Source organism: Salmo salar, chromosome 23 (genome assembly GCF_965601325.2).
Source record: "Salmo salar chromosome 23, fSalSal1, whole genome shotgun sequence".
NCBI lineage: Eukaryota > Metazoa > Chordata > Actinopteri > Salmoniformes > Salmonidae > Salmo > Salmo salar.
The window spans coordinates 30,074,140-30,087,076 of NC_138313.1; the positions used below are offsets into that span (position 1 = coordinate 30,074,140).

At 41.4% G+C, this 12,937-nt stretch overlaps 4 non-coding genes across 4 annotated transcripts; all 4 read right to left on the reverse strand.

Annotated features, from left to right (window-relative positions):
• Positions 1-267: 267 nt before the first annotated feature.
• trnag-gcc (transfer RNA glycine (anticodon GCC)) lies at positions 268-338 on the reverse strand. Its single transcript has one exon. It is a non-coding gene; the product is annotated as a tRNA-Gly (tRNA).
• Positions 339-5,815: 5,477 nt separating this feature from the next.
• Positions 5,816-5,887, reverse strand: trnad-guc (transfer RNA aspartic acid (anticodon GUC)). The gene has a single exon. It is a non-coding gene; the product is annotated as a tRNA-Asp (tRNA).
• A 430-nt stretch (positions 5,888-6,317) lies between these two features.
• Positions 6,318-6,388, reverse strand: trnag-gcc (transfer RNA glycine (anticodon GCC)). The gene has a single exon. It is a non-coding gene; the product is annotated as a tRNA-Gly (tRNA).
• Positions 6,389-8,072: 1,684 nt separating this feature from the next.
• On the reverse strand, positions 8,073-8,144 carry trnad-guc (transfer RNA aspartic acid (anticodon GUC)). The gene has a single exon. It is a non-coding gene; the product is annotated as a tRNA-Asp (tRNA).
• Positions 8,145-12,937: the final 4,793 nt, after the last annotated feature.

Consider the following 12,937-nt stretch of genomic DNA (forward strand, 5'->3'; position numbering starts at 1 on the left):
CCAAAATTATTGTCTGCATGTGATAGAGTCTTTAATTGTATCTCAAGTAACTTTTTCCTGGCACAGTCAGAAAATGTTAGCAAAGAGATTGCGAAATGTGATTTTTAGCTAGGTTAGCTAACATATTGCCTACAAGTGGGAAGACATAGCTAACTATGTTTCAACACGCCATATTTTTGTTTAGGTCAGATTGGAGTGGGTAAACATGCTACAAAAGAGTGAAGAACCGATAAAAAGATATAAAGAAAACAAAGCAAAATATGCTGTTGCATTGGCCGGGAATCGAACCCGGGCCTCCCGCGTGGCAGGCGAGAATTCTACCACTGAACCACCAATGCTTACAGCTCCAGTTAAATCAAGGTCTATAAATAAGATCCATAGAACAGTATTTGACATATATATATATATATATATATAAATAAAAGGAACACTTAAACATACATCCTAGATCTGAATGAAAGAAATAATCTTATTAAATACTTTTTTCTTTACATAGTTGAATGTGGTGACAACAAAATCACACAAAAATAATCAATGGAAATCCAATTTATCAACCCATGGAGGAGGGCTGGATTTGGAGTTACACTCAAAATTAAAGTGGAAAACCACACTACAGGCTGATCCAACTTTGATGTAATGTCCTTAAAACAAGTCAAAATGAGGCTCAGTAGTGTGTGTGGCCTCCACGTGCCTGTATGACCTCCCTACAACGCCTGGGCATGCTCCTGATGAGGTGGTGGATGGTCTCCTGAGGGATCTCCTCCCAGACCTGGACTAAAGCATCCGCCAACTCCTGGACAGTCTCTGGTGCAACGTGGCATTGGTGGATGGAGCGAGACATGATGTCCCAGATGTGCTCAATTGGATTCAGGTCTGGGAAACTGGCGGGCCAGTCCATAGCATCAATGCCTTCCTCTTGCAGGAACTGCTGACACACTCCAGCCACATGAGGTCTAGCATTGTCTTGCATTAGGAGGAACCCAGGGCCAACCGCACCAGCATATGGTCTCACAAGGGGTCTGAGGCCCCCCAAAGAAATGCCACCCCACACCATGACTGACCCACTGCCAAACCGGTCATGCTGGAGAGTGCCAAGAGTATGCAAAGCTGTCATCAAGGCAAAGGGTGGCTACTTTGAAGAATCTCAAATATAAAACATATTTTGATTTGTTTATCACTTTGTTTGGTTACATCATGATTCCATATGTGTTCATAATTTTGGTCTTCACTATTATTCTACAATGTAGAAAATAGTCAAATAAAGGAAAACCCTTAAATGAGTGAATGAGTGTCCAAACTTGACTGATACTGTATGCGTATGTTTCGAGGATGAATGACAATGTGTGTTATGATAATATAGGAAATCTGATCTAAGTTCATATCTCTGCATAGTCATAGTGGAATGCTGAATACATGCCAGAGAGAAAATGAGTTCTGACAGAAATCTTCCTGTCTAGATAAAGGTGCTCCTCTGCTGTGTAAAGTCAGTTTCACCTCAAGATAAAAATGAACAGGTTTACAACCATAAAACTGGACTGGCCTCTTCAAAAGCAAATACCACCTAATATGTTTTGCAATGTGCATGTGCTCTTGTTCACCTGTCATTTGTGTAGTTAAGCTGATCATGTCTCTGTTTCTCGCAGATATCACTCCGTGCTCTCCTATTCTGATTGCCATTCCTGATCTCTCGGCACACACCTCTATTCTCCACATTAGCGCTCTCTTTCCTCCTGTCTGTCCCTTTGTTAACCTCTTTCTAACCTTCCCGCTCCCTGCGGCCATGTGTGATAACGGGGATCCTGAGGACAAGCCCACGGCCTCCCCGGTTAGAATGAGCAGCACCATCTTCAGCACAGGCTCCAGCAAGGACCCGCTTTCAGCCAATCACAGCTCCAAGCCCCTGCCCTCGGTTCCAGAGGAAAGGAAACCCTGTAACAAGATCATCTAGATTTTCTCAGGAGCAGAGAAAGGTGAGACACGAGTCCATAGAGATGGTGCACTGGCAGGGTCTCTAAAGCAGTGGTTCCCAACCTTTTTTGGTTACTGTACCGCCAACTGAATTTTATTCTGCCCAGAGTACCCCTGAAGTACCCCCTCGTGCATTTTACCAATAGGCTTATGGTTTCATGAGTCTTTTCAAGAACCCCTGGTGGATAGTACCTGGAGTCCTAGTACCTCTGGTTGGGAACCACTGCTCTTAAGCATGGGTCAGCTGTCCTATTTTTATGACGGAGTGGCTGTGGATCCAACTTTTCTGGACCATCTTACCGACAGCTAAAGGCCCCGACGCTTCTGCGCATGTTAGATCAAAGCTGAATCAATGACTGCAAGATCACATGGTTATGGTTGTATTCTACATAACAATATGGAATATAATAGCATAGTATAACGCAGAGATAGGCAACTGGTGGGCTTTGAATGCACTCAGATCAATTCCCTCAGTCAGGGTCTCAACTTACTGTTGCAAATTAGAATAATATAATACTAGGCTGGACAATAGAACGAGTCAAAATTCACCCAAGGCTGAAAATGGCAAAAGAACGTTGGCTAAGCTGGAACACTAGCGTGAGCCCATAGCAAATTAATGGAATCGAACATTCGCAGAGCCTGTTTTGACTAGGGTGACACTTAGAATTCCATTTAGCTTAAATGGCACCAAAAAATGAATCCCTTTTTGTTTTACCTCTACAATCTGTTCTTAGGACGAAACTGAAAAATAACAACTTGTGTAGAAAGTAAACATCCACACCTTGATGATGCCAAGTGTGCCTACGTCTGCATAACGAGGAAGTAGGAGAAAGAAATTCAGCTTTGGACCATCTCTGGTCTAGAGCTTGATGACAGCGGAATACACTGCCCAGCCTTACATAATTAGAGGAGATTCTCATGATTTAAAATGGTATCAAATGTATAAAAAAAATCTACATACACATTGCAAGATATTTGGCCAAATAGACAGACATACCTATATTTCCCAATAGGAAACAATGGGATGACCTCTGAGTTCCATGAGTAATTTTTTTGTTTACATTTTAACTACAAACAATGTGGGCAGGTCTCCATTGCCAACAATAACAAAGCAGGCATTGTGACGTCGAACAACAAGCTGGGAATAGAACGTTCGGAAGGCGAGTTGGTGCCACGGTGCTCAATAGAACTAATAGGAGCTGGCAGGGTGAAAAATACCCTAAAATAAGGCCTGTTTTTTTTGTGATTACTTCAAAACCCATCCCTGCTCCAGCCACGCGTCCAGATGGAGACCCAGCCTCCAAGGCTCTAGACAGACAGAAGAAGGGCAAGATGTCAGACGACGAGATCATGGACAAACTGAGTAAACACACTACATTTCTTACAATAGCAACGTGACAATTTTACTGGTAGTTATTAATATAACCCTCTTGTCAGGATAATTTATCTGTCTGTATAACTTTATCTTTGCCCACAGGAACTATTGTCAGCATTGGAGATCCCAAAAAGAAGTACACAACATATGAAAACATTGGATGGGGTAAGTTCATTTGAAGGTGGTAATTGGGGTGTATTTGTGCATGAGAAGAGGGTGTGTGTGTGTGTGTGTCCCAAGTTATTAAAAATATGTAACCATCGTCTCCACACAGGGCTTCAGGGACAGTGTTCACAGCCATTGACGTCGCCACCGGACAGGAGGTAAAGGGGAATTAAGGGTTGTCATTGGTCGACTGACCGGGGATGGATGGATTGAGGAGAATAAGTAAAAGGAAAGAGACCTTGAGAGTTGTGGAAAGATGTGCAAAGTGGGGCAGAGACTAGATACAGAAATGGGGAAAGTGTTTGAAAACTGTAAGCCTGTGTAACTTGTGTGTTGTTCACATTTAGAGCCTTTATTTTATGTGGAAATGTTGACTGTTGTTCCTTCATCCCCTCGCTCTGTCTCTCTCTGTCTGCCATTGGTTTCACCATCTGAAGTGTTTACAAATAAAATCAAACTTTATTTGTCACATGCGTCGAATACAACTGGTGTAGACCTTACTGTGAAATGCTTACTTACAAGCCCTTAACCAACCAACTCTCAAGAAAGAGTTAAGAAAATATTTACCAAATAAACTAAAGTAAAAAATAATAGAAAGTAACAAAATAAAACTACAATAATGAGGCTATATACAGGGGGTACCGGTACCGATTCAGTGTGCGGGGGTACAGGTTAGTCGAGGTCATTTGTACATGAAAGTAGGGGGAAAGTGACTATTTATAGATGGGGAGGGGGGGTGTCAATGTAAATAGTCTGTGTGGCCATTTGATTAATTGTTCAGCAGTCTTATGACTTGGGGGTAGAAGCTGTGAAGGAGCCATTTGGTCCTAGACTTGGTGCTCCAGTACCACTTTTATTTTTATTTATTTAACCTTTATTTAACAAGGCAAGTCATTTAAGAGCAAATTCTTATTTACAATGAGGGCCTACCAAAAGGCAAAAGGACTCCTGTGGGGACGGGGCTGGGATTCAAAAAAAAAAAAGCAACACATTACAACACACCTTGATAGCAACACAACATGACAACAACATGGTAGCAGCACAAAACATGCTACAACAGCACAAAGGGCAAGAATGCAGAGACAACAATACACCACGCAAAGCAGCCACAACTTGTCAGTAAGCGTGTCCACTTGCCGTGCGGTAGCAGAGAGAACAGTCTATGACTTGGGTGACTGGAGTCTTGGACAATTCTTTTTTTTTTTTTTTACATTTGACCTTTGGTGAGTTGCAAATACATTATATCTATAATTGATACAGGAATGATATCTTTACTCCAAGCAAAGTCCATGTACGTTTTTGAAATGTTTGGTTTTAGAAAATGTCCATCCATCCATCCGTCATTGACTTTGTGTGGACATTGCTCGTGTTGAGGCCTAGTGTGGCCAGGTGCATACTCACTTAGGCCTGAGATATAGCCTACGAATGGGCACATTGATTTTGACTGTGTGTTTTATAACAATGTAGCTACTGATGGTCTCGGATAATGGATTAGGTCAACAAGATATCAATAGATTAATATGTATTATCATTTGAACTATACATTATTTTAGTCCGAAATATGAGCCTGGTAATTCCAGCTGGCACACAACCTCGGTCTAGGCCACAAAACACGTGGGCACAGACGGTCGACACGTGCAGAGCTGATTCTAGAAATAGAATTTCTTGCATATCAAATTAACAGGAAAATGACCACCTATACACACTTTCTTAATGCAAACTGGACCAAAGATTGTGTTGCTATCGAGACTAAAACATAAGTCTCATTGTGTGGCATGTAGAAACAACTTGGCCTAGCCAGTAAAATCAACAATCCGCTTTTGACACTAAATGGCCACAAAGTATCTTGGGGTAGGCGCAACTGTAGCTATCCATCCCTTGTTTTGTTGAATTGAACATTTTAAGGAATGAATCTTGGTAGCAATTGCATGATGAGAAAGCTAGGTGCATGTTAATTAATTGTTTATGGTTCGTTGAACAAGCATGAGAAACAGTGTTTAAACAATTTACAAGTGAAGTTATTTGGATTTTTACAAATTATCTTTGAAAGAAAGGGTCCTGAAAAAGGGTATTTCTTTTTTTGCTGTGTGTGTGTGTGTATACACACACATACACTGTTTGACAGCATATCATGCATGATCTTTTATGATCATATTCTACCTACCTTTGTCAGAAAAACGATAATGAATTCCCCTACCCAATATTATCTTCCCCATGATAACCAATATGTCTATCCTAGAAAAATGGTGACATTTCAGGTATCTCAGTTACAAATCAACGGTGAAAGGAGTTAATTAAAATATTTTCCTCCCCGTCGGGGAATTGAACCCCGGTCTCCCGCGTGACAGGCGGGGATACTGACCACTATACTAACGAGGACTGAAGATCTACAAACACAAAGTGTTTTATAAAACTGGGCCGAAATTGTTTGCATGTGCTACAGTTTACAACTTCAATTAAAGTAGCTTTTTACTGGCACAGTCTGAACATTTTAGCAAAGAGATTACAAAATGTGATTTTTAGCTAGGTTAGCTAACATATTGCCAACAAGTTGTAGGACATAGCTAACTGTGTTTCAGCAAGCCATATTTTTGTTTAGGTCAGAAGGGAAAGAACTGGCTTTATCAGTTGTCGAGTTTTATAACGTTATCAACAATACTAGCTAGCTATAGCTACCTTTAGTTGTTCAAATAATGATACATATTTTTAAAAAGTGAGGATTGGAGTGGGTAAACATGCTACAAAAAGAGTGAAGAACAGATAAGGAAATGAAGAAAATAAAGTGGATGAGGGAAGCAAAACATGTCAATGCATTGGCCGGGAATCGAACCCGGGCCTCCCGCGTGGCAGGCGAGAATTCTACCACTGAACCACCAATGCTTATTTCTTCGTAGAAAAAGCAAGATCTATGATACGGTATTCCATGTATGTATGTATAGTAGCAAATGTTATAAAATAATGTATCGGTCAAATGATAATACGTATTAATCTATTGATATCTATTGACTTAATCCATTATTCGAGACCATCAGTAGCTACATTGTTATAAAACACAGTCAAAATTAATGTGCCCATTCGTAGGCTATATCTCAGGCCTAAGTGAGTATGCACCTGGCCACACTAGGCCTCAGAACACGAGCAATGTCCACACAAAGTCAATGACGGATGGATGGACATTTTCTAAAACCAAACATTTCAAAAACGTACATGGACTTTGCTTGGAGTAAAGATATCATTTCTGTATCAATTATAGATGTAATTTATTTGCAACTCACCAAGGGTCAAATGACGGTACGCCATATTTCTGGTGAAGGTGCATGTGCCTCTTCTTGATAATGTTCCTGAAAACCGCATGCTGCAGGAATCGATTGCGTTTCAAATTATTTTCTTATTAGAAATTCAAAGAACTGTAAATTCCATGCATATATTTTAAACACTGCAGTCATGTTCACTAACAGCTCCTCGACAACGAAAACTGTTGCCATGACCATTTTGGTGAGGTCAACTTGACCTATTGTCTATGACATCATATGATCAATGCTTCTAATTGGACAATTGGATTTTGCATAGCCCCAAAAAAATAGTAGCTCCTGGTTCATTTTCTAAACAAATCAAAGATATTTCTCTATGTACTTGGTAAGGTCAGGACATTCTCATTTTAAGGTTTTATAGATCAAGAGTGTGTGTGTGTGCCAGGTTGTGGCAGACCTTACCCGCTCACTACAGGTCCTGTAGCTGTGCCAAGCTCCTGCTGGTAGAAGAGCTTTATACACACACACTATAATTCATTCTGTAAGATTTTCAATCGAGTAAATAACCCTAGATTTTGAAGACCTTTGATTAGGTGACAGTACAGAATGTCAGAGTTTATTTTATAACACAAAACAAACTGAAAATGCATCCAACGAGTTTGTAGAGCTTGATGTAGTCATTGTGTGCAAGGACTATGGGACCAAACACTACATTTTTGACTACCTTGATACACTATGAATGAATTTGTCCAAATACTTATGACTTCCTCACGTGGGAGGCATGGGGACAACTAGATACATAAAGTGCTTTCATTTCTAAGGTAAAACCCTCAAATAAAGGGTGACATTCTGTACTGTCGCCCCATATAAAACATTTGAACTCAAATTCCAAATGCTGGAGTATAGAGACAAAAATGTTAGCTTCACTGTCCAAATACAGTTGAAGTCGGAAGTTTACATACACCTTAGCCAAACACATTTAAACTCAGATTTTCACAATTCCTGACATTTAATCCTAGTAAAAATTCCCTGTCTTAGGTCAGTTAGGATCACCACTTTATTTTAAGAACGTGAAATGTCAGAATAAATAGTAGAGAGAATGATTTATTTCAGTGTGTGTGGTGTGTGTGTGACAGCATATCATGCATGATCATTTATGGTCCTATTCTACCTACCTTTGTCAGAAGAACGAAAATGAATTCCCATACCCAATATTATCTTGCCCATTATAACCAATATGTCTATCCCAGTAAAATGGTGACGTTTCAGGTATCTCAGTTACAAAGGTGAATGGAGTTAATTAAAATATTTTCCTCCCCGTCGGGGAATTGAACCCCGGTCTCCCGCGTGACAGGCGGGGATACTGACCACTATACTAACGAGGACTGTAGATCTGCAAACACAAAGTGTTTTATAAAACTGTCCCGAAATTGTCTGCAGGTGATACAGTTTACAACTTGAACTAAAGTAGCTTTCTACTGGTACAGTCTGAACATTTTAGCAAAGACATTACAAAATGTGATTTTTAGCTAGGTTAGCTAACATATTGCCAACAAGTTGTAGGACATAGCTAACTGTGTTTCAGCACGCCATATTTTTGTTTAAGTCAGAAGGGAAAGAACTGGCTTTATCAGTTGTTGAGTTTTAGGGGGGCACTCAAGATGGCGGAATGAGAGGGTGTTACATTTCTAGCTGAGCAACAATTTTAGGGTTTTCTCACAAAGTTTATAGTTTTAGACTAATTGCAACTGCAGTTTTTTTTAATGTTATATATCCATACAATATAGCTATTTTGAATAATTTTGTAATTAATCAAACCATTGAAATATAGTTTTGACGATTTCCAAGGAACAAGCTAGCTATCGAAAAGTTTCAGCGTGTTTAAGTTAGCCTGCTAACGTCTTCATAGCTAGTGGCATGGAATCAAGACATGACCAAACTGTTGCTGAGATAATGGATGTTGAAACTTCCAAGGAGAAAAGAGGCATTGTTGAAACTCACTCATATGCTTGCAGTGTAAAAAAGGGGGTGAATGTGATTCTTACATTTGTCCATCCAAGATGGCATAGCACTCAGACGTCCTTTGTCCTCGTCTTGTCGTGTCCCGTGTATATATATTTACATATTTTCTTCGCATATCTTTTTATATATATATATTTTTTCTTCTAAAAACTCAACTTCAAAACACTCTCCTGCAACCCGCCTCACCAATTGTTTAAAAAAAAAACTATTATTCACCTCAAATCTGAAATCCACAACAGAAGCTAGCCAGAAGTTAGCCAGTTCAGCTATCCTTTAGCTCGAAAAGCTATCGCCAGTTTTTGTACAACGCGACTCAGGATGCCTGGTTGTTCTTTAAAAGTGCTCTCCTCACCATCTTAAATAAGCATGCCCCTTTAAAAAAAAAAAATGAACTAAGAACAGATATAGCCCTTGGTTCACTCCAGACTTGACTTCCCTTGACCAGCACAAAAACACCCTGTGGCGTACTGCACTAGCATCGAACAGCCCCCGTGATATGCAACTTTTCAGGGAAGTTAGAAACCAATATACACAGGCAGTTAGAAAAGCCAAGGCTAGCTTTTTCAAGCAGAAATGTGCTTCCTGCAACACAAACTCAAAAAAGTTCTGGGTCACTGTAAAGTCCATGGAGAATAAGAGCACCTCCTCCCAGCTGCCCACTGCACTGAGGATAGGAAACTCTGTCACCACCGATAAATCCACTATAATTGAGGATTTCAATAAGCATTTTTCTTCGGCTGGCCATGCTTTCCACCTGGCTACCCCTACCCCGGTCAACAGCACTGCACCCCCCACAGCAACTCGCCCAAGCCTTCCCCATTTCTCCTTCTCCCAAATCCAGTCAGCTGATGTTCTGAAAGAGCTGCAAAATCTGGACCCCTCCAAATCAGCCGGGCTAGACAAACCCTTTCTTTCTAAAATGATCTGCCAAAATTGTTGCAACCCCTATTACTAGCCTGTTCAACCTCTCTTTCGTGTCGTCTGAGATTCCCAAAGATTGGAAAGCAGCTGCGGTCATCCCCCTCTTCAAAGGGGGGGACACTCGACACATGCCATGGTGGCCATCCTGGACTGTGTGCAGCAGTTCAAGGAGGAGGTGGAGAAGGGAGACACAGGATTCTGCCTGCCCTACCGGATGGATGTCGAGAAGGGCAAGATTGAGGAACTCGACTGCTACAGACCTATATCTATCCTACCCTGCCTTTCTAAGGTCATCAAAAGCCAAGTCAACAAAACAGATTACCGACCATTTCGAATCCCACCGCACCTTCTCCGCTATGCAATCTGGTTTCAGAGCTGGTCATGGGTGCACCTCTGCCACGCCCAAGGTCCTAAACGATACCTTAACCGCCATCGATAAGAAACAATACTGTTCAGCCGTATTCATTGACCTGGCCAAGGCTTTCGACTCTGTCAATCATCACATCATCATCGGCAGACTCAATAGTCTTGGTTTCTCAAATGATTGCCTCGCCTGATTCACCAACTACTTCTCTGATAGAGTTCAGTGTGTCAAATCGGAGGGCCTGTTGTCCGGACCTCTGGTTGTCTCTATGGGGGTGCCACAGGGTTCGATTCTTGGGCCGACTCTCTTCTCTGTATATATCAATGATGTTGATCTTGCTGCTGGTGAGTCTCTGATCCACCTCTACGCAGACGACACCATTCTGTATACTTCTGGCCCTACTTTGGACACTGTGTTAACAACCCTCCAGACGAGCTTCAATGCCATACAACTCTCCTTCCGTGGCCTCCAACTGCTCTTAAATACAAGTAAAACGAAATGCATGCTCTTCAACCAATCGCTGCCTGCACCTGCCCGCCCGTCCAGCATCCCTACTCTGGATGGTTCTGACTTAGGTATTTGTAGTTGTCCACATATTCTAGGTGTCTGGTTAGACTGTAATCTCTCCTTCCAGACTCACATCAAACATCTCCAATCCAAAGTTAAATCTAGAATTGGCTTCATATTTCGCAACAAAGCATCCTTCACTCATGCTGCCAAACATACCCTCGTAAAACTGACCATCCTACCGATCCTCGACTTCGGTGATGTCATTTACAAAATAGCCTCCAATACCCTACTCAAAAAATTGAATGCAGTCTATCACAGTGCCATCCGTTTTGTCACCAAAGCCCCATATACTACCCACCACTGCGACCTGTATGCTCTCGTTGGCTGGCCCTCGCTTCATACTCGTCGCCAAACCCACTGGCTCCAGGTCATCTACAAGACCCTGCTATGTAAAGTCCCCCCTTATCTCAGCTCGCTGGTCACCATAGCAGCACCCACATGTAGCACGCGCTCCAGCAGGTATATCTCAACTGGTCACCCCCAAAGCCAATTCCTCCTTCGGCCGTCTCTCCTTCCAGTTCTCTGCTGCCAATGACTGGAACGAACTACAAAAATCTCTGAAACTGGAAACACTTATCTCCCTCACTAGCTTTAAGCACCAGCTGTCAGAGCAGCTCACATATTACTGCACCTGTACATAGCCCATCTATAATTTAGCCCAAACAACTACCTCTTCCCCTACTGTATTTATTTATTTATTTATTTTGCTCCTTTGCACACCATTATTTCTATTTCTACTTTGTACTTTCTTCCACTGCAAATCTACCATTCCAGTGTTTTTCTTGCTATATTGTATGTACTTCGCCACCATGGCCTTTTTTTGCCTTTACCTCCCTTATCTCACCTCATTTGCTCAATTTGTATATAGACTTATTTTTCTACTGTATTATTGACTGTATGTTTGTTTTACTCCATGTGTAACTCTGTGTTGTTGTATGTGTCAAACTGCTTTGCTTTATCTTGGCCAGGTCACAATTGTAAATGAGAACTTGTTCTCAACTTGCCTACCTGGTTAAATAAAAGGTGAAAAATAAATAAATAAATAAATACCTGAATACCCCAACCAAGGAGCAACTTCCAAAGAAGCTGAGAAGAACCATCCAAAGCCAGCTACAGGACAACATCGTCCGCATCCTCACGGATAAAATCAAAGAGAGCGCAGATGACATCATGGATTTGGTGAAAAAGAACACTGTCAGTATCGTTAACCTGAAGAAATCGATTGATTTCAGTGCTGATGAAGTAAAAACTGAAGCAGCAGAACGCAACATTGAAAATTCAGGTTGCAAAGCAGGAGAGGAAACTCACTGAAATGGAGTCTAAGGTAAACGAGAATGACCGGTATGGTCGGAGATGGAATCTTCGAATTTATGGAATAGCAGAAAAATCTGACGAGAACATCAAAGCAAGAGTGAAGGACATTTGCAGGGCAATAGTCCCGGAGAAGGAGAGAAATGTTGTTGCAGGTTCTCTGGATGTAGTGCACCGCCTGTGTAGGCTGAGAGATGGGGGAAACAACCAGCCACCACGACCAGTGATCATGAGATTCATCTCCAGGACAGCGAGGGATAGGACATGGAAAAGTGCAAAGAAAAATTACTATTTAAAGAACAACAACCTGAGGTTCAAGGAGGATCTGACAGTATTTGACAAAGAAGCTCGAAATCGTCTGTGGCCGATGATTGAGAGCTCAAGGAAGGAAGGAAGGAAGGGAAAAGTGCATACTTTGCGGGAGCCAAGGCTTTTGTGGAAGGGAAATTCACGCTGAAGCCTAGCTTGTGGACTGCTGGATTTATCAAGTGAGTTGTGCAGGTCAGAGTTTTATTTGCATCTGATAAAACATTATATTTCTTGAGGAAAGAGCATTGTTTGTGTGAGAACTTTTTTTTATATATATTTTTTATGGCAGGGAAACTCGCTCTAACACTTAATGTTTGCTTGATAGCTATTCGTTTTACCAATCTATGGTACTGTCATGACGTTGGCCTGTGGGTAAGGTTTATGACTCCCCCATAAATACCTTTCTCCCTTCCCCTCTCTTTCTGACCCTACTGAAGGACTGCTGTCCTGAAGGACTGCTGTCCTGTTAAATATAAAGAGTCTGGGAACATCAAACAAATGGGGAAAGGAACCATATTTTGGTAATAAAACCAGTTGGAAATATGCTTTGGAACGTAATGAGTATGGATGTCAGTTCGGTTGTCATCTGAGACATTATGACTGATGACAGGACGACATAAACTGTACCTGGGAAAGTATACACCCTCTAGTTATCAGAGTCACATGGAATTGTTATGCAAT